The sequence below is a fragment of the Bombina bombina genome, chromosome 5 (assembly GCF_027579735.1).
Source record: "Bombina bombina isolate aBomBom1 chromosome 5, aBomBom1.pri, whole genome shotgun sequence".
Classification (NCBI taxonomy): Eukaryota; Metazoa; Chordata; class Amphibia; order Anura; family Bombinatoridae; genus Bombina; species Bombina bombina.
In genome coordinates this window covers 132,277,537-132,298,360 of record NC_069503.1, presented here as the reverse complement: position 1 = coordinate 132,298,360, position 20,824 = coordinate 132,277,537, and positions in this window count along the sequence as shown.

Genomic DNA, 20,824 nt, shown 5'->3' with positions numbered 1-20,824 from the left:
ATTGAATTGGGACATTAAAACCCTGAAAAGGTACCATGAACTTGGTATAATCCCCAGGGGACTTAGGTTGAATAAGTTCCCCACGTTCATAACAGAAGACAAAGTTTTCATTGAACTGTGGAACAGTCATCTCACCACTTGTTCATTAAAACTTATGCAGTTGATCTGGGAGTTTAAAGAGCGCTCTCTGGAGGATCTGGCAACAAAGATTAAAGAGGTGCAAAGGGAGCTCAACAATAGGAGCAAGGAACCCCATTATTTGAAGTTTGATAATACACTACAACGGGTCATAGCAGAAGCAAAAGCTCTGTTACTGGAAATAAAGCACAGCAAGTACTTGAGGGATCAATCAGATTACGATCTAAGTCGTGTATATGTGTGGAACAGAAAAGACACACTCTAAGAAAAGAACAAAACAAAAATACCTTTTTTCCCAGCCAACAACAGAAAAATAAGCAGAGGCGCAACAGGAGGAGAAGAGTAAATTTCTATGAGAGCGAGGCGGAGTCGTGGGACGAGGGGTCAGGCTCAGGAGGAGAGGAATTGCCCCCAAGAGAACAGACAGTGAGACCTAAGGAAGGTCTAACACCACCACTGGTACCCATACTTAAAACCCAGTCCACCCTACCCCACTTGCATTACAGAGAGGAGCAGCAATGTGCAGACAGTGCCCCAAGAGAAAGCAGGGACCTGGACAATGCACGATTGGAACAGGTTTTTTCCATCCCCCCGCTAACAACAGAAGGAGGGGGGGGAGGAGGTCAAGGAGATCATCAACCACAACACCAATACAAGGAGCAGAGAAGGTATCCCCAGAGAAGGGGCCGGAGGCGAGGAAACTACACAACGTACTAAACCTATCTGATATAATACTGAGCAAGGATGAATTGGAGGTACTTAGCCTGAGACTTTCATTTGTACCGACGGCGGACTTTGATCTATTCAGGACACTATTAGATGTGAACAGATTGATTTGAAACCTTACCTTAAAAAAATTATTTCATGACAATGAAGGAGCGAGCAATGAGAGTCATGTATCCATTCCCAATCTAAGCTCAGGGGAAGGGAGGTTGACAGGAATGGTTAGCACCTGTGATTTCCAAGAATTATGTGACATCAGGGCCCTCGAGTTGCTGGAAGAGGAGGGGGGTTCACAAGGTGTGAATAGTGTGGTTCCCCCATCCTTCAAACCCAAATCATCATTTTACCCCATTCAGAGCAGGGGGAAAACTTTAGAAACTTTCCAGAAAAGGGTGGAGCAATACCTGACCAAATTGCATTATTCATCTAGAAGAGGCCAGGGCTGTAACATTACTCTGAAACAAAAGAGGGCACTTGAGACCCTAGCTAAGAATAATGATATAGTGATAAGGGCCGCAGATAAGGGGGGCACCATTGTGGTCCTTAACACCAGTGATTTCAGGAATGAGGCACATAGACAGTTAAGAAACACTGATGATTACATCAGTCTGCCAGGTGATCCAACGAGAGGTTTCCAGAAGCAGTTGGCCTCCCTAGTAGACGATGGTGTTGAACTTGGGTATATTGATACATATACACAGGAATATCTTTTGGTGTCGAATCCTGCAATAGCAACGTTTAATCATTTACCCAAGGTCCACAAATCCATTGAGGAAGTGCGGGGGAGGCCAACTGTGAGTGGAATTGGCTCCCTTTTGGAGCACCTGTCGGAGTGGTTAGACCACATCTTGCAGCCTCTAGTGGGGTCTCTGTGGAGCTACCTGTCGGACACGAAGCAGGTGCTGAACCTCCTCTCTCGTGTGGAGTGGAGGTCACACTATTTGTGGCTCACAGCTGATGTTAAATCACTCTATACCTCCATACCACACGAGAGAGGGATACAGGCGGTCCGGTTCTTTCTTGAAAGACAATATGGCACCACATCAGATTTTGTGGACTATGTATTGGAAGTCACCCAATTTCTCCTCAGTCATAACTATTTTGAGTTTGGGGGGGATTTCTTTCTCCAGAGACGTGGGACGGCTATGGGGGCAAAGTTTGCCCCCTCCTACGCCAACCTGTTTATGGGTTGGTGGGAGCTGTCCCACGTCTATGGAGAGGGAAATCCCTTCAGGAAAGATATCATTTGGTACGGACGTTTTATTGACGACCTCCTGTTTATTTGGGGGGGCAATGCGTCCGAACTCCAATATTTCATTGATAGTTTGGATGATGAGGGTATGGGAATCCAGTTCACCAATGAAATACAGCCTGACACCATTGATTTCCTGGATGTCACCTTAAAAGGCACCACTAGTCATGGTATATGCTCTGAAACATATCGAAAGCCTATTTCGGGAAATTCATTGTTGCACGCTGACAGTTGCCACCCACAGGGAGTATTTAAGGGGGTAGCCAAGGGTCAATTTATTAGACTAAAAAGGAACTGTAGTGAGCCCAAGATTTATGAAAACCAGGTGGATGATCTCACTAAGAGACTCCGGGATAGAGGTTACAGAACCTCTGTCATAAATAGTGCCAGAAACAGTGTGAGCAATATTCCCAGGAATAAACTTTTGGAACCCCCGAAGGATGGAACCAAGAAAAAAGGCTTAGGGGAAGGTCCCAAAGATAGAGTAACTTTTTTAACTGAATACTCCAGGCAATACCAGGCCATCTGTAAGATAGTGGGCAAACACTTTGGTCTATTGGCAGCCGATGACAATCTACAGGGTGTGGTAGGAAGAGGTATCAGGTGTTCCTACAGAAAGAATAGATCCATTGGCAACATAGTGGCTCCCACCAGGTTGAAAAGGACGGAGGGAGTGACATCGTCCTGGATAAGTGTTAAAGGCACATTCCGTTGTCACCATTGGACGTGTGTGGCCTGTGAGAGAGTAGTGACGGGAGATACATTCTATTCCCTTAGCACTGGACAAGAGTTTAAGATAAATTGTTGCCTCAACTGTAGGTCTACATTCATTATTTATGTGATCAGTTGTGAGGCATGCTCTGTCCAATACGTAGGGCTCACTACTAGAGAGGCCAGAACACGTATAAAGGAACATCGTGCGGATATCAGAACAGGTGTCCTCACCACCCGCTTGTAAACCACTTCTCAGGTTTTCACTCAAAGGAGATCTCAACATTCACTTGGACCATCATTGAACGGATACCACCATTAAAGGGGGGACAGGACAGAAATCGGAAGTTGGGGGAGAGGGAGGTCTTCTGGATCTTTAAGCTCAAAACTAGGGATCCAGAGGGCCTCAATTCAGAGTTTGACCTCATCAATTTTTGGTGACTTTTCTTGGTCTTTACACAAGTCCTCCCCCCTACTTTTCATTTCATTTCATTTTACATTACCTGTTCATTTCCCTTTATTTGGTTGCCCTTGACTCTTCCTTAATTAGGGCTCTGTCTTTATTCTGTGGTTTCGTGAATTGTGGCACCTTCCTTTTGGGATCCACTTATTTATATATATTTATATATACTCCTGTAAACCTGATTGACCTTTCCATTTTTTAGTTTTTTAGCTTATTCTATTTAATTTAATTAATACCTATGGCCAGAGATATATATACACTCTTAACTGTAACCAGTGTATAGCTCCCCTGGTCCCCTCCTGTAGCCATATCACTTTGTTGGGACTGGTCTAGTTAGGGGTATTCCTTCAAGAGTATCGGCCATAGTATCACTCTGCTTGCTTCTCTCAAACACAGGCAGATTGTGGGATTGGGAACATTTCATTGGCCGCAATGCCCATAGGGTAATTTACTTTAGGGTGTATAAATAAATAAATATTCTCCCTTTGTGCGTCTAGGATATAGCTTACATAATATATTATTATTAAGATTATTAAGATGATAACTTTCCAATCTTAAGGTCTAACTGTTTGAATCTATTTACACAGGAGATCCTGCTGTCCTTCAAGCTTACGCTCCGTGGAGAAATTTACACATCTTCTGCATTTACGTGTTGTCTATTTATTTATTTATTTATTTATTTATTCATTTGTTTGTTTATCTATTGATCTGACATTTGTTTATCTAGTTATTCAGTTATTATTATGTACTTTCGTCCAGCTGAGACAGATACTTTTTATCACAATTGTTATTTGTTAGGATGTGACCATTTGAGGCTTACTTAGGTATATATTGTTTACCGCTTCTTTCTGTCTAATTTAATCCTAAATCTAATTCAATTTGTTGTGCTTTCTGTATCCTCTCCACTGTACTCTTATTTATTTATATCGCAATGCTGTATTGTCTGCTTCTGTTAGCTTGGCAATGCGGAGCTGACGTAATATTGGAAATTCTATTGGTCAGGATAAGGAGGAGGGTGTGTACCCTCTGACCAATGAGAAACTGGGCTGATGGTTTTATAGTGCACAGCATACTATTTTAGATTAGGTAATGAGTAAGGCTACACGCTGAAACGCGTTTACCTGATAATTTCAGCCCTTGTACATATAGTTTATCCGTGTTTAACCCGGGGTGTTCATCCCCTCCACTACACTTTTGTAATTTGTTGTTAATTGTCTACTCTCATGTCGCGCTACGGCGCTGGGTTTCAATAAACCTTTTTACTTGCATTCCACCCGGTTTGTGCTCCTCCATTTTTTGCTTTTCATATAGGTTTGACAGTAAGCCTAGATACACATTTTTGTAAAACTGCCCATCTTTTTGTTGATGCTGAAAACAAAGTAAATATCCTCTGAAGTATGCCAAAAAAGGTCACAGCCTCAGAACAGGTTTTAGCCATGTCACACAAAACTAAATTATAATTATGACAGGCACAAGGTGTGAAAAATGCCTGTGGATTTACTTTTAGCAAACGAGCTTGAACACCCTGTTCTTTTCCCTTCATATTGAAGCCATTGTCATAGCCTTGACCCCTTATATCTTGAATGTCAAGATATTTTCAATTTCCTTTTTGACTGCATTAAATAGATATTCACCAGTACTGGATTCAACTGTTAGAAATTTAACAAAATGCTCATAAACGCCTGTTGAAAAATTGTCTATACTGCCATCAGAAACATATCTAATTGTTAGGGACATTTGCTGTTGATGACTTTGATCTGGGGTGCAGTCTAAAATTATTGCATAATATTTTGCCGCTTTGACAGGTTTATTATGTTTCTTCTAGCTGCATTTCCCATAACCCCCAGTAACTCATTTTGAATAGTTTTACCGAGATAGTGGTCATGAATTTTGTCATTTGAAACCTTTCTAATGTGTTCTTGTATCACAATATCAAATTTACCAATTAGTTCTACTAAACCCAGAAAATTACCATTGTGTGGGCTACCAAGTTGGTCAACAGAACCTCTGAAAGCTAAATTTCTTTCTGATAAATACTGTACAATTGAAAACAATCTGTCAAATACTTGATGCCATCGTTGCTTTTCCTTATTAAGAATCTGAACTTGCATTTTATCTATTGTTTCCTCTGTTAAGAGCCTTTTTTGAAGTATAGAGTAATGAAGCATTGTATTTAAGTGTGTATTTGAATTTTCATGATTTGATAATCTAACATGAGCATTTTTCCAGTTGTTAAACCCTCTAGAAGACAAAGCACTTTGGCACTTACTAGCAAATAACCGACAGTAAAAACAAAATATTCTGTCTGAATTTACTGAATACACAAGCCAATTACGATAAAGAACCTCACCATTTGAGAGTTTTCTTTTACAAAGAATTTTAGAAAAATGTCGTCCATTTTTATTTGTTGGAAAGTCCTCCTGTGTAATTTTTTGTGGACCTTTTTGTACTAGATAATCTCTTATATATGATTTATGTATTCTGGCCAGCATGCAGGATTATCTGAAATGTTGATTTGCTCTTTATCTGGAGGATGTGTTTTGGGATCTGTAATCTGTTCTTCCACTGGAAGATGGATAACTGCCCCATCTGTACTCTGTTCTTCACCTGGAAAATGTATAGCTGGACCATCTCTATTCTGTTCTTAATCTGGAAAATGTATAACTGTACCATCTCCATTCTTTTCTTCATCTGGAAGATGGATAACTGGACCATCTGTACTGTGTTCTTCACCTGGAAGATGGATAACTGGACCATTTGTGCTGCTCTCACTTGACTCTATTTCATTTATTCCTTCATTAGAAACTTCTAATGATCCATTGTGAATTTCTATGGCTTTTGCAAACTCTTCATTGCTCATGTCATGAATCTGTACCCTGGCTTCTGGTTTGTTCATAGAGCCAAACAATTTTTGCTCATCTTGTTTTTGTGCTTTGCTGATTTTTCTTTTTTTTACTTCCGCTCAAGTATTTTCTTGCAAGTTCTCTAGCTCTTTTGGACATCTTGAAAACGTATAACCTGAAACATTGGGGAAAGAAAATTAAAAAAAACTCGACTACATTGAAAGTTTATTGAATATTTTTTTATTTTTTTTTAAGATGTACATAAATAAAGTATATAGTTTATATAAATATGTGTTTGTGCACAAACAGAGGACAAATTGTGTGACAGTGCAGAATGATGGTATTATTGAAAGAAACTGTGTCCAAATATGATAAAAAAATGTGTATGGCTGCCGCTGCACTACAACATAAATTAAATTGTTCGCATGAATCGCATTTAAAAAGGGAAGCATAAAGACTTTTCACTACAAGCCATTTTTTGGTGTTGCATTGCTGTAGATCAGCAAAGTACTAACATTTAAAAAATCCAAAAATGTAACATCCTTTTTTTAACCAAAATTAGAAATGCCAATACATGTGTATGAAAATTATATGTTTTGTGGTGTTGTGAAAAAATATAAATAATATTTTCCCAATAGATTGACATATAGATTTATTTATTTTTATATATATATATATATATATATATATATATATATATATATATATATATATATATATATATTTTTTTTTTAACAGTATATGACATTTCTGACTCTCCAATTGCACTGCCAACGGATGCGGCTCTTTTGCAAATGATCTGTGACTGTACCCCGAGTAAACTTGTCTCTGCCAATCCAATTTAAGTTTTTAAAACCCGGCGTTACAGTTGACAACTCCTATATTAAAAATAAATATATTTAAATAAGCGATTGGTTAAATCCACCATTTCAAATGTCAAATGTACAGAACACTTTGGATCTCTTCATTTTTTTACTCACCAATTGCAGCACCCCTGAGCAGCAAGACCACTGCAGTGGCAATGGATGCAACTTCTTTTCACACTGATCTGTCACTGGACCACGAGTAAACTTGTCTCTGCCAATCCAATTCAAATTTGGAAAATCCGGCTTTACGGTACACAACTCCTTTTTGGAAATAAAAATATTAAGACAATGGTGATTTGTTAATTCCAGCATTTACATGTGAAAAAAAAAAAAAAAAGGTACAGAACACTTTGGATCTCTTCATTTTTTACTCACCAATTGCAGCACCCCTGAGCAGCAAGACCACTGCAGTGGCAACGGATGCAACTTCATTTAACACTGATCTGTCACTGGACCACGAGTAAACTTGTCTCTGCCAATCCAATTCAAATTTGGAAAATCCGGCTTTACGGTACACAACTCCTTTTTTGAAATAAAAATATTAAGACAATGGTGATTTGTTAATTCCAGCATTTCCATGTAAAAGAAAAAAAAAAAAAAAAAGGTACAGAACACTTTGGATCTCTTCATTTTTTTTACTCACCAATTGCAGCACCCCTGAGCAGCAAGACCACTGCAGTGGCAACGGATGCAACTTCTTTTCACACTGATCTGTCAATGGACCACAAGTAAACTTGTCTCTGCCAATCCAATTCAAATTTGGAAAATCCGGCGTTACGGTACACAACTCCTTTTTGGAAATAAAAATATTAAGACAATGGTGATTTGTTAATTCCAGCATATCCATGTAAAAGAAAAAAAAAAAGAAAAAAAAAAAAGGTACAGAACACTTTGGATCTCTTCATTTTTTTACTCACCAATTGCAGCACCCCTGAGCAGCAAGACCACTGCAGTGGCAACGGATGCAACTTTTTTTCACACTGATCTGTCACTGGACCACGAGTAAACTTGTCTCTGCCAATTCAATTCAAATTTGTAAACTCAGGCATTAGGATTGCCAACTTCTATGTAAAAACATAAACACCAAAAAATAAAAGAAATTGTTAAATCAAGCATTTGAATGTATAAAATTTTTTTACAGAACATTTGACATCTATTCAGTTTGTTACACACCAATTGCAGCATCCCTGGCCAGCAAGGCCAACTTTTGACACTTCCAAATGATCTTTCACTGGAACAAAACAAACTTGTATCTGCCAATCCAAATTTCTATAATCCAATAATCGATTTGACAACTTCTATGTAAACATAAAAAAATTGGATTGGTTAATTCAAGCATAGAATATGTCCACACATTTAAAACACATTTTGCATCTCTTCAGTTTGTTAATCAATAATTGCATCACCCCTGACTAGCAGAAAGATGAATGTACGGCCAATGGATGGACCTTCTTTTCTCAAATATGATCTGTCACTGTACCTGGCTGACCAAACTCTTTGGACTTTGGACTGTTCTAAGTTTGTAATTCAGAATTTTAGATTTGTTTTCAGATAGATATAAGATAAGGGAACATGATGATACTGTATGTTCCCTCAAATTTATAAAGTAAAGCTATTGTATTTTACCTAAACCACAAACTTTTTAAGAGCTTTGTATTGTATTCAAACCAAACAACTAATTCAGCAATTTAATATAAAGTTATAAAATGATAATGGACTGAAAACAGTTAATGAAACATCATAGACAGATCTCAAGCACAGCAAAACCCTTGAAAACAGATTTGCAGGGAAATAAACAAACAAGTCAGCCACTTTTTGAAGGCTGAAGTTCAGGTGATACTTGGACACTTAAAGGGACATGAAACGTAAAAATTATTTTTCAAGATTCGGAAAGAATGCAATTGTAAACAACTTTCTAATTAACTTCTATTATTTAATTTGCTTCCTTCACTTGTTATCCTTTGCTGAAAAGTTTATCTAGGAAAGCCCAGAGGTAGCATAGAACCTAGGTTATAGCTGTTGATTGGTGGCTGCATATATATATATACATATATATTGATTGTGATTGGCTCACCCATGATTTCATTTAGAAACCATTAGTGCATTGCTGCTCCTTCAACAAATGATACCAAGAGAATGAAACAAATTAGATACTAAAAGTAAATTAGAAAGTAAGTTAAAATTATATTCTCTATCTGAATCGTGAAAGAAAGCATTTGGGTTTCATGTGCCTTTAACAAGCAAGCTATGAAAAAAATAAACATAAATGTTGGCATCAACATAAGCAGGGTGAAAAATAAGATAGTGATTACATACATGCTTCATGCTACACTGTCCACTCTACAGTAGATTAGGTGATATTATACAATATTGTTTTATGCATTTACACACTGACCCAGGCTTGCTGCTTTATAGCTTATATTTCCGCATGCTTATTGAGGACACCAATTTATTGTGGTGGTTATTGATAAAAACGGACACTTATTAAGCTGAGCAAAAGTTTGTATACTGACCACCTAGCTGCATATATTTGTTGTTAACATGCAATAAAAAAAAAATTTGGGCTGCAAGATATAATTTTTTTGCTGAAGCATGACATTTTCATAAAAAGAAAAAAAAATCTACATAAAAGACAATTATCTTGACCTTATGGATTAGCAAGATAAAAGGGAAACTGAACTCATTTGTTTTCATTCATGATTCAGATAGAACATGCAATTTTAAGCAACTTTCTAATTTACTCCTATTATCAATTTTCTTCATTCTCTTGCTATTTTTATTTGAAAAAGAAGGCACCTAAGCTATTTGTTTGGTTCAGTACCATGGAAAGCATTTGTTTATTGGTGGATAAATTTATCCATCAATCAGCAAGAACAACCCAGGTTGTTCACCAAAAATGGGCCGGCATCTAAACATACATTTTTGCATTTCAAATAAAGATACCAAGATAATGAAGAAAATTTGATAATAGGAGTAAATTAGAAAGTTGCTTAAAATTACATGCTCTATCTGAATCATGAAAGAAAAAAATTGGGTTCAGTGTCCCTTGAAGCTATATAGTTAAATTGTGGAAAAGTCTGCTTGCCTATTGGGACTTTTTTTGAAGTGGTTTTGATGCCACAGGAGAGAATATTTTTAAAACCAATGACAGACAGTAGTTTTAAACATTTTTGTATTGGTGAAATATGTTTTTTCTTGACTCTTGTGGCATCAAAACCACTTCAAAAAACTGTAATTGGCAAACAGGCTTTTTCAAAGCCTCAAACTATGATGAGGCTTTGAAGCTGTTCATCAAGACTGCTGTGGAATATTTGTTGACACACAATTTTTTCTTGTTTGAGGGGGAGTTCTATCTCCAGAGGCGTGGGACGGCTATGGGGGCTAAATTTGCCCCCTCCTATGCCAACCTGTATATGGGTTGGTGGGAGCTGTCCCACGTCTATGGAGATATAAACCCCTTCAGACAATTTATCCAATATTATGGTTGGTACATTGACGACATCCTTCTCATCTGGAAGGGCCCAATGGATCTTCTTGAACAGCTTCAAATCTATCTCCAGGATAATCTGCTGAATCTCAAATTCACTATGGAGGTTAATACATCTTCGATTTCATTTCTTGACATCGAATTATGTGCTGATTTGCATACCTCCACCATAGAAACACAATTGTTTCGCAAATCCAGTGCTGGAAATACTATTTTGAATGCCCGGTCATGTCATCCTAGACATACCATAAATTCCATAACCAAATCCCAATACATCAGAGTCAAACATAATTGCAGCAACCCACAGACCTATTCAAAATATTCTGCACAATTAACAGCTAGACTTATTGAGAGAGGGTATTCTAAGGACCTTCTTGAACGGACCAAACAGGAAGTTGACCAGTTTGACAGGAAAACTTTCTTTCAATCAGAAAAATCTACCAAAATTAGTAGATTTAATAAACTCAAGTTCATCACTACGTATAGTGTTGAATTTGGGCAAATCTGTGACATAGTACGGAAAGCATTACCAATTTTAGATACAGATGAGAGTCTTAAAAGCATTATAAGGGATGGTACATGCTTTGTGTCACGCAAATCACCAACTTTAGGGAATCTTCTTTCTCCTTCCATGTTGCCAAGGGTACCACATACAAAAAATTGGCTCTCAATTAAGCCAGGGTTTTTTAAATGTGGCAGCAGGAGGTGCAAATCTTGTTCTTATGCTTCTTTTGGGACAGGCTTTGTATCTTCTGCAAATGACAAGAGTTTTCAAATTCGGGAACATATGACTTGCAATTCCTGTTATGTCATTTATCTTTTGACATGCAAGGGTTGTTCGAGGCAGTACGTAGGTCAAACTACACGAGCCTTGAAAGATCGTTTTCTTGAGCATTTACGCTCTATAGAGGACCCTGAGTCTACTACCCCAATATCTTTGCATTTCAAAAAATGGCATAACTCTGACATTTCCCTCTTGACATTCCAGGGTATCCAATCTATCCCAAGACACCCCAGAGGGGGTAATAGAGGGATAGCCCTCAGTAAAAGAGAGTTTTTTTGGATTTTTCACTTAGATACCCGAATGCCAATTGGTCTTAATTCAGAGTGGGATGTTAAGCTATATGTGGATCAATAGTAAGCCAGATTTGAATATTCATTTATGTATTACTCTTATATATTTTTTTATTTTTCAAAACATTTTTCAATTTACAAATTTAATTGTTCATTGCTGTACCTTTAAATTTTTCATGACATTCTGCATTTAAAGATATTTGTTTTCATTTGTTTTTTTGTAAATAACTATACACATGCTAATAGTGCACAGATCCCAAATATTTTCAGCATATTATAAATATTAATATACATATAATATATATTAATATACATATTATGTAGGCTATTTTCATTTTTGGGACTGCAGCACACTTTGTGTGTTATTTTTCAAATTCCCCCTAGTGTGCACCCAATTTTTTTCCTATATATGCATTGTTGCTTACACATAATTGGTTAGGCAATTACCCAGGAGGAGTCTACCTGTGCATATAAAACTTGGAATTATGGGTGCACATTATGGTCACTGAGGAGCTAATGCTGATAATGTGCTTAATGCACTAGGAAACGCGTCTGACCTTTGTTTTTTCCTGACCTGAGCTGCCAGCCGTATTATTTTTGATGCCTATACACTTGCCTATATACTTGTAATGTGATTCATTACAATAAAGGAGTTGGATCAAATACTATTTTCTTTGTATTCCTTTACCTACCTGGGTGCGCTGACTACCAATATCTCTGTTTGAATTTGGAGTGCATGTGGAACGTTCCTGTCCTCGCACCAGTCGGGTGAAATTGTGACGTCATCACGACGCATTGGAGGGGGTGTGACTCTCTACGTGAAGGCCACTGCAGGGTTCCTGGTAACCTTTGCCGCATTGAGTGCTGTGTCTGAGCGCTCCCTGGGACTTTTGACTTTTTCACAATATAACCATATAGTTTTCCTGCATGTAAAATTGGTGCTCGAAAGAAGATTTGAATTTTTTTGAACTAACATTCCCTTCACGAACAAAATAAAAATACCTTGCAGCCCTGTGCCACTGCCCAATTATTATTATTTTTTTAAATGCGATTTAAGCAAACTACACTGTACACAAAAATATAGGTCACATACCAATGCCTCAACAACAAGTTGCAACTTGCACTTAACACTTTTTTCCAATAAATTAAAATGGCCGCCCAGGCCAGCCCCTGACTACTACATACTGTCTCCTACATTTTAATGCACTCATAAGTTAAACTTCTACATATCTACAAACAAGTGTGTGAGAAAGGATTGCAAAAATGAAACATAGCTTTTAGTTCGGTACTTAAAAGAAAGAAACAAAATATTTTCTTATAACCAACCAAGCAGTGACCAACGGTTTCAAAATTAAAACTACAATTCCCACCCTAAAAATAATATGTACATGGGAAATCCATTCCTAGCAATACAATTTTAAAGTAATTATAATTATTAAGCAGGTTATATTATCTGAATAACTGGAAATAAGTACATTCAATTAATTGGCAAAGAAAATAGTTAAATATTGGCTGTGTTAAATTAAATTGTTCAGGATTATATATTGACCCCACATATCCAATTCATCCGTTCTCTCACCACAATAAAAACCAACACTTGCTTTTGGGGAAGAAAAGGCTGCAGCTTATTTATTAACAACTTCAACAATTAAACTTTATTCAACAACACTTTTCAACTTTTTGTTTCACTTAAATACCCCCCTAAGTGCTTGTCCCCTGTCCTCTTTATCAGCCCCCACCCCTTTTGGGGCGGGGAGTCCACCATCACTTCCTGTTCTGTAGACCACCCAGGTACCAGCCACTATTCGTCGGCGTAAGCCTCAATGGACCACAGCAAGCACCCCGTCAAAGCTGCAACATATTACCCTTCAACCTAAACTCAGGGAGGGAGGGCGGGCAAAAACCAGCCATGATGCTCCTGGGCCTGAATGTGACGTCTCGGAGCAGGGGAGGGTATTTAACACCTCCTGTCCTGCTCCTCCCCTCCAGCGGAACCTTCCACTTCTTCAGGTAAGTGGGGGTCAATGTGCCCTCTTTCAATTCTCTCTCAGGCGGGCCTTTCTTGACCCTACATTTCCAATTCATCCGTTCTCTCACCACAATAAAAACCAACACTTGCTTTTGGGGAAGAAAATGCCGCAGCTTATTTATTACCAACTTCAACAATTGAACTTTATTCAACAACACTTTTCAACTTTTTGTTTCACTTAAATACCCCCCTAAGTGCTTGCCCACTGTCTTCCTTATCAGCCCCCACCCCTTTTGTGCTTTCTGTTCTGTAGACCACCCAGGTTCCAGCCACTATCCGTCGGCGTAAGCCTCAACGGACCACAGCAAGCACCCCGCCACAACTCGCTCTCAGCGAGTACCGCCACACATAGCCAAGGCCTTTTCGATCACCTCTTTTAATGTGAAATTAAACAGGTGCAACCCCACCTCATTTAGGTGCACACCATCCTTCAGGTAGAAACACCTACCCTCAAATTCAAAATGTCTTAAACCGAACCCCCCCAGTTTTTTTCACAAATCCACTAACCATCCTGTTCACCTTGCGTCTAGATGCCTCCAACTTTTTAAGGTCCCATGCTGACTTCCATACCTGCCAACTATCAATCTCAGACCATACGATTATTAAACCTGGGAATAACTGACACAACCTCCAAAAGCTTCCTTTTATCTCCTCCACCAGCTCCCTCTGTGAAACGAATCCCAAATCATTCCCCCCCGCGTGAACCACTAGCACCTGAGGAGGGCCAAACCTTCTAACGTGCTCAACCACCGTTCCCACAACTTAGCCCCATTTCATGCCCCTTATCCCAAACCATCTCACAGAAACCCTGTCTTCAGCGAGTCCCAGCTACATCCCCTTGTCTCTAACTGCAGCTGCCTTCCGCGCCCAAAAGACATATGAATGTCCTAAGATCCAACACCTCGCTGGACCTGTAAATTGAAAGAGATCATAAAACATCAGGCAACCCGCTGGTAACACCAACCCTGGTCTCACATACCCCCGATATCTTTCTGACCTCCATCTCCCGATCCTTCTAATGACTCCACCATCTAAACCCAAATTAGCTGCCTCTGTAGCTACCCCGATCCTGAACGAATGTGACCCAAAATCCGCACTCTGTAGCCCCATTGAAGCCAACCCCTTCCGCAACACCGCCGTAAACTGAAACCTGGATAAAGACGAACCGTCCGCATGAATCAGCAATGGCCCCGCCGAGTCGTCCGATGCACTGAGATACTCCTGAACTACTCCCACCGGGCAGCAACGTCCCCCAACCCTATGCAGCCTTACCACCACCCCTCTGCCCTCCTGGTCCGTCTTAGACCGCCGGACCCACAATTCCACCACTCCGTCCTTCAAAACAACTTCCTCCCTTCGCAACCCGTTCCTATCACCCCGGTTCTTCCCCATCAACTTGGACACCCTAAATGCCCCAAAGAAAGCCAGGACAAATGCCGTCATAAACAACAACTCCTCATGCCATGAAGTGCAAATCTCCCTCAATTTATCCACCAGCCCCTTGAGAATGGCAAACGTCACCGGACTCCGACCATCCGGCCTAGTGCCCCCCCTACACAACCCTCTAACCGCCATGCGTACCACGAATACCTTAGTCACATCCTCGTGGCCTAACATCTGAAATAAAAATGCCAGAGCCGCCATTCTCTTGCGACACTCGAAGGCGATAGCCTCTCCCTCTCCCAGCCCTTGATCCATTGCAAAAGCACACCAACATTCCCTTCACATTCCCTCTGCCTCTATTCCTGATCCACAAAGACCCACCACTGTTTCCACACTCGGGCATAAGCCCTCCATGTGCCGGGGGCTAAAGCCCCCTTCACCATGCTCAATGCTCGAGGCCACCAAGCTGCCACAGACCCCCTGGACAAATGACTCCTACTGTGTCTGCCTCCGGGGCCGCCTCTCGGAACCTGTCCCACTGAAATCGTGACAGAGAGTCAGCAATTACATTATACCGGCCCGGAACATGCACTGCCCTAAATGAAATATTGCACCGCAAACATTCTAACACAAATGCCCTGAGCAGTCGTATTACCGCCAGCGTATTAGCCATGAGACGGTTGATGGCCCATACCACACCCAAATTGTCTGAGTGAAAGCAAACCCTCTTGTTGCTCAACTGCTCCGGCCAGATTCTAAGTGCCACCACCAACGGAAATAGCTCTAAGAACGTTAAGTTCTTCATGAGTCCACCTGCAATCCACTCCGGCGGCCAAGCCACCGCGCACCAACGACCCCCCAGAAAAGCCCCAAAACTGTTGGCCCCCAACGCGTCTGTATACAGGCACAACTAGTCGTCCGACCACCCCGTCTCCTGAATCAGCAATCTCCCATTGAAATCTTCCAAAAAGATTTTCCACACTTTTAGTTATTCTTTGACCTCTTTTGTCAACCGCAGGTGAAATCTTGGGTCGGTGACTCCCACCGTGGCCAAAGATAACCTCCTACAAAAGAACCGCCCAATGGGTATTATTCGCCCAGCGAAATTCAATTTACCCAAGAGCAACTGAACCTCTCTCAGCAACACCTTCTTACTCCCTAGCGCCCTGTCAAGCACGCTCAGCAGATCCTGGATCTTGTCGTCCGGGAGCCTGCACTCCATTTTGACGGAGTCAATCTCAATGCCTAAGAAGCTCAGCACTGTTGCCGGCCCCTCCGATTTCTCTGCTGCAACCGGAATACTGAAATCCCGCGTTACCTCACCGAACACCCTGACCAACTGCTCGTATGCCTCCGATCCAGCCAGACCGACAAACAAAAAGTCATCCAAATAATGTACGACTGAGATTCGGCCCACCTTCCTCTTCACCACCCACTCTACGAATGAGCTGAACCTCTCGAAATAAGAGCATGAAATGGACCAGCCCATCGGCAAGCAAAGGTCCACGAAGTAGAGTTCGTCGAACCTACAGCCCAACAGATGGTGGCATTTTGGATGTACCGGGAGAAGCCAAAAAGCGGACTCAACATCCGCCTTTGCCATTAATGCTCCCCTACCCGCAGCCCAAACCAATCCCACCGCCTTGTCAAAGGAGGCGTATTTAACTGAGACCAACTCCGGGTCAATGCCATCATTCACTGTCTACCCCTTCGGGTAGGACAGGTGATGAATCATCCGGAACTGCCCCGGGGTTTTTTTCGGGACACCCCCAATGGGGACACCCTCAGGTTCGGCAATGGAGCGTCCTTGCATGGACCCGCCATTCTACCCAACTTGACCTCCTTCCACAACTTCTCCCTCAAGATCCCCGGATATTCCCTACCCGATTTCAAATTGCCCACAACCCCGACCCCTGATGCTCCTTGTACAGGATCATAAATCCCGTACTGAAGCCCGTCAAGATCAATTCCGCATCCCCGGCATGGCCCCGCTCATGGGCGTATGCCTCTAGCCACGGCACCATCCTTCCTACTTTCACCGGTGTCCGCGCCCAGTGCACCCACCTCACCTGCGCGGGCCCCTCCTCTCCCTTTTTTGAAGCACTTTGCTCCGGAATGAATCCCGCCGCACACGGAACGCTCATGCTTGTATTTGCATGACGCTCCGAACCTGCACTGCCCTTCGTTGAACTGAAAGCACAGTCCCTTCCGTATCGCCGCCCCAGCTCCGCTACTCCCACTGCTGCCCCCACTTGCCTGTCCGTAGCTATGAAATGAATAGCTCCCCCGTAAGGGGGTCATCATCTCAAGCCAAATCCCCATGTCCCTATCGTCCCACCGCATATCGTGACGTACCGCCATCCGCTGCTTAAAACCCTCATCATACCTCCACCAAGCCATTCCCCCATAAGTCCTGTATGCACTTGATATCTCATTGTAGTAACAGAACAACGGAGCCCCGTGCTCCGGGGACTTCTCACAAATAACGCTAGCCAGGATACAAAAGGCCCGGGACCAGTTCCCGAACGTCTTAGGCATCCTCCTCCACCACTTTTTCCTCTCCTCCTCCTCTTTCTTTCCTTTCTCCTTCTCATCCTCCTTAACCTCCAGTATATGCTCTAGCGGCAGTAAGGAGAATATCTCCACAAACTCCCTCTTCCCTATCTTTTCTTTCAGTTCACTCGTCAGGTGAATACCCAGCAGTCCTACCGAGCATAAGCAAGGCCTTCTGAGGGCCCCCTCCGGCACTCGTACGCCCTCCACACCACTCAAACCCACCACCGCACCAACCCTCTCACTGCCACCTGCCGCTGTAGCCACTCCCAGGGTCCCCCCAACTGGTGCCACCCACGCCGCCGCTGCGGCCCCCGCATTGCTTGGCATCTCCAGCGCCAACAACAACCCCTTTAACCCTGCCACTATTATCTCTCTCTCTCCAGTCCCCGAAGCACTCACCCCTGGTGCCACTGAAGCTAACACCTCACCTGCCGCCCGTTGAACCTCGTCCGGTCTGTCCTGCCATTCCTCCGCAGGCTCCCTCCTTCTCTCCCTGTCAGGCTCCGCCGCGGGCTCCCTCTTTCTCTCTCTGTCACTCTCTTGACCCCTGCTGGTATCCAGACGTCTACGCACGTTGTCCCGTCTAGCTGGCGAACGCCCCCTTCCAATCCTGCTCCGTCCCGTATCTCTCTCCACATGCCCCCAAGTTGGGGATGGGCTATGGCCCCCTCCGCGTGGCTGTCTCAATGGAGACCTTGATCTCTGGCGTCCGCCGGACCCCCCGCTCTGGCCGTGGACAGGACCTCTCTCACCCTACCGGTATCCGCATCTGCTGTCTGTAAAGGAGACACATGGTTATGCCCATCCCTACCACCCTCCCTGCTACCACCTGCCCCTCTCTCCTGAATCCCCTGCCCCGCTATCCCCGCACTCCGTGTGGGAGACAATATTTGCAGAAGCTGCGCCAAGGCGGACAGCTCCCCTACCTGGCCAGCCATTCTCGGTCCTGTAGATGGCCCCTCCAACCGATCCTCCTCCTCTTCATCAAAGTTACCACTGGCATCCAGGACCAGTGGCGGGTCCGTTACCTGCTCCGGCCGTGTCGCAATCTCACCCCTCCTGGCTTCTGGTGCCGCCACACCCCTCCTGACCACAACCTCCGATTCTGTAAAGGGAAAGCACAATTAGTCCCTCCTATCAACTCTCAACCAACCTCCGTATGCCCCGCTCCCCCCCAGCACCTTCCCTTTATCCTATGCCCACACCTGCTACCCAGAACCCACTCCCCTATTTGCTCCCCAAACTCAGCCAGCAGCTCCCCCCCCCGAGCCAATCTTCCTTCAGGCTCTCCAGGGCCCCTCATCTTCGCGATCCCCTACCCCCACCCGCACTCCCCTCTCAAGCTGTTTTGCCCACTGCCCCCCCCGGTCCCTAGCTGCCCTACCCTCCCCTACAGGCCCTTTGAGCCAACTTGCCCCTTTTTTACCTCATCGCCTCTTGGCCTTGTGCCCGGCCTCCCCCCCTCCCTCTATCCGCCAAAAAATCCAACCCCCCCGCTACTCTGCAGCCTTGTGGCCAGCCGCCCCCCTACCTCCATCAGCTACTCTGCGGCCTTGTGGCCAGCCACCTCAATCAGCCTTATTTGCGGCCTCCCCCGACAACTACCCGGGCCCTCTCTGAAGGCCTCACTCGCGGCCTACTACTACCTTTGGCACCCCCCTAGGCCTTATTCCCAGTCTCCCCCCGCTAACTACCCTGGCCGCATCTAAGGCCTCACACGCGGCCTAACCCACCTCTCTAAGCCTCATAACTGCACTCCCCCCCTACAATCTTCCATCCGGCTCCATTTCCCTATTGTAGGCCCGATGCCTTTCTAGGCCTTATATCTGGCCTCCTCCTAGCGCCCTAAAAACCTTCTTTCAAACCCTTCCCTCACTAGAGGCCCGTATCGCGCGGCACTCTAGGCCTTATTGCGCGGCCTCTCCCCCCTGCCTAATCCTTACTCTAGGCCTTATTGCCCGGCCTCACCCCCCTTACCCCAATCCCTGCTCCCCTTAAGGCACCTAAATCTCCAACCCACGGCCTTATTCCGGCCTACCCCACCCGAACCCTGCCCAGGCCTTAGCTCCGGCCTCACCTCACCAGCAGCCCGTCCCCATGTGCCCCGATCAGGCCCCCACTGCCCCCCGAATAGCCTGCCAACATTCGATAGCTCAGTGGGCCTTACCTGCACCTCCGCCGCTTCCTCTCCCGGTCCGCCATCTGCCCCGTCCTGTGCCCGGCTCCTCCCGGCCATGACATCATCCGCCGGCGCCGTTACTGGCCGCACCTCCGCTACCGCTCCGGATCTCCGGCCTCTTCTCACCTCTGCTCCAGCAGCCGCAGTCGCCTGACCTCCAGGCCCTCCACTCCGAAGCCTGGAGCCGTATCCTTCCGGACTGAGCAGCTCTGGAGGTCTCGACCTCCTGGCGGCCGTCTGCTGCTCCGGTCCACTGCCGCACCCTCGACTGGGGTTCCCAGCGTCAACGCTCCTTCTTGCAGCCGCTCCCGGATCCACTGCTCCCCATTCCGCCTCGCCGCCTCCAGCAAGTCCTGCAACAGCGCCTCCATCACCGCACTCAAGCTCCGCACTCAAAAACCAGCCGTGATGCTCCTGGGCCTGAATGTGACGTCTCGGAGCAAGGGAGTGTATTTAACACCTCCTGTCCTGCTCCTCCCCTCCAGCGGAACCTTCCACTTCTTCAGGTAAGTGGGGGTCAATGTGCCCTCTTTCAATTCTCTCTCAGGCGGGCCTTTCTTTATAATGAGTTATTATGCATATGCATTTAAAAATAATGGATGACAGGCCCAGCTGCTAATTATGTTTTTTATTTAGAATGCATTTTAACTTGTTAAATTTTATTTTATAGCAATTAAGCAGCCAGAAAATTAGTTTGAAACTTTGAAATGATTCTTGAAGTTTAAGTTCAGAGGCTTGACAGTGGCTAGTAAGAGACTCCCATAATGTGTTTTTTTTTTTTATAGAAAACTGTATAAAAGACAAATGATTTAAAAAGACATCTGTATTAATACTGCAGTCTGCTGCAGCACCAGCTTAGGTCTTTAACAAAACATTACTGTCCAGGGGGCGGAGCCAACTGCCAAGAGAAATGGACGCACATTGCTAGAGCTCCGGCTTTCATTCCTATTAATAGGGGTTTCTGCCTAAATTCGGACACCCTAACATTAGCCACGGCAAGCTCATCTAATATGCTATCTCGCAGGTTGGAATTAGAAGTCTGAGCCATAAATTCCACTTGGAACTCAATCTTTCATATAGCCACGAGGCTAAAATGACACCTACGGAGGATCCTCATGAT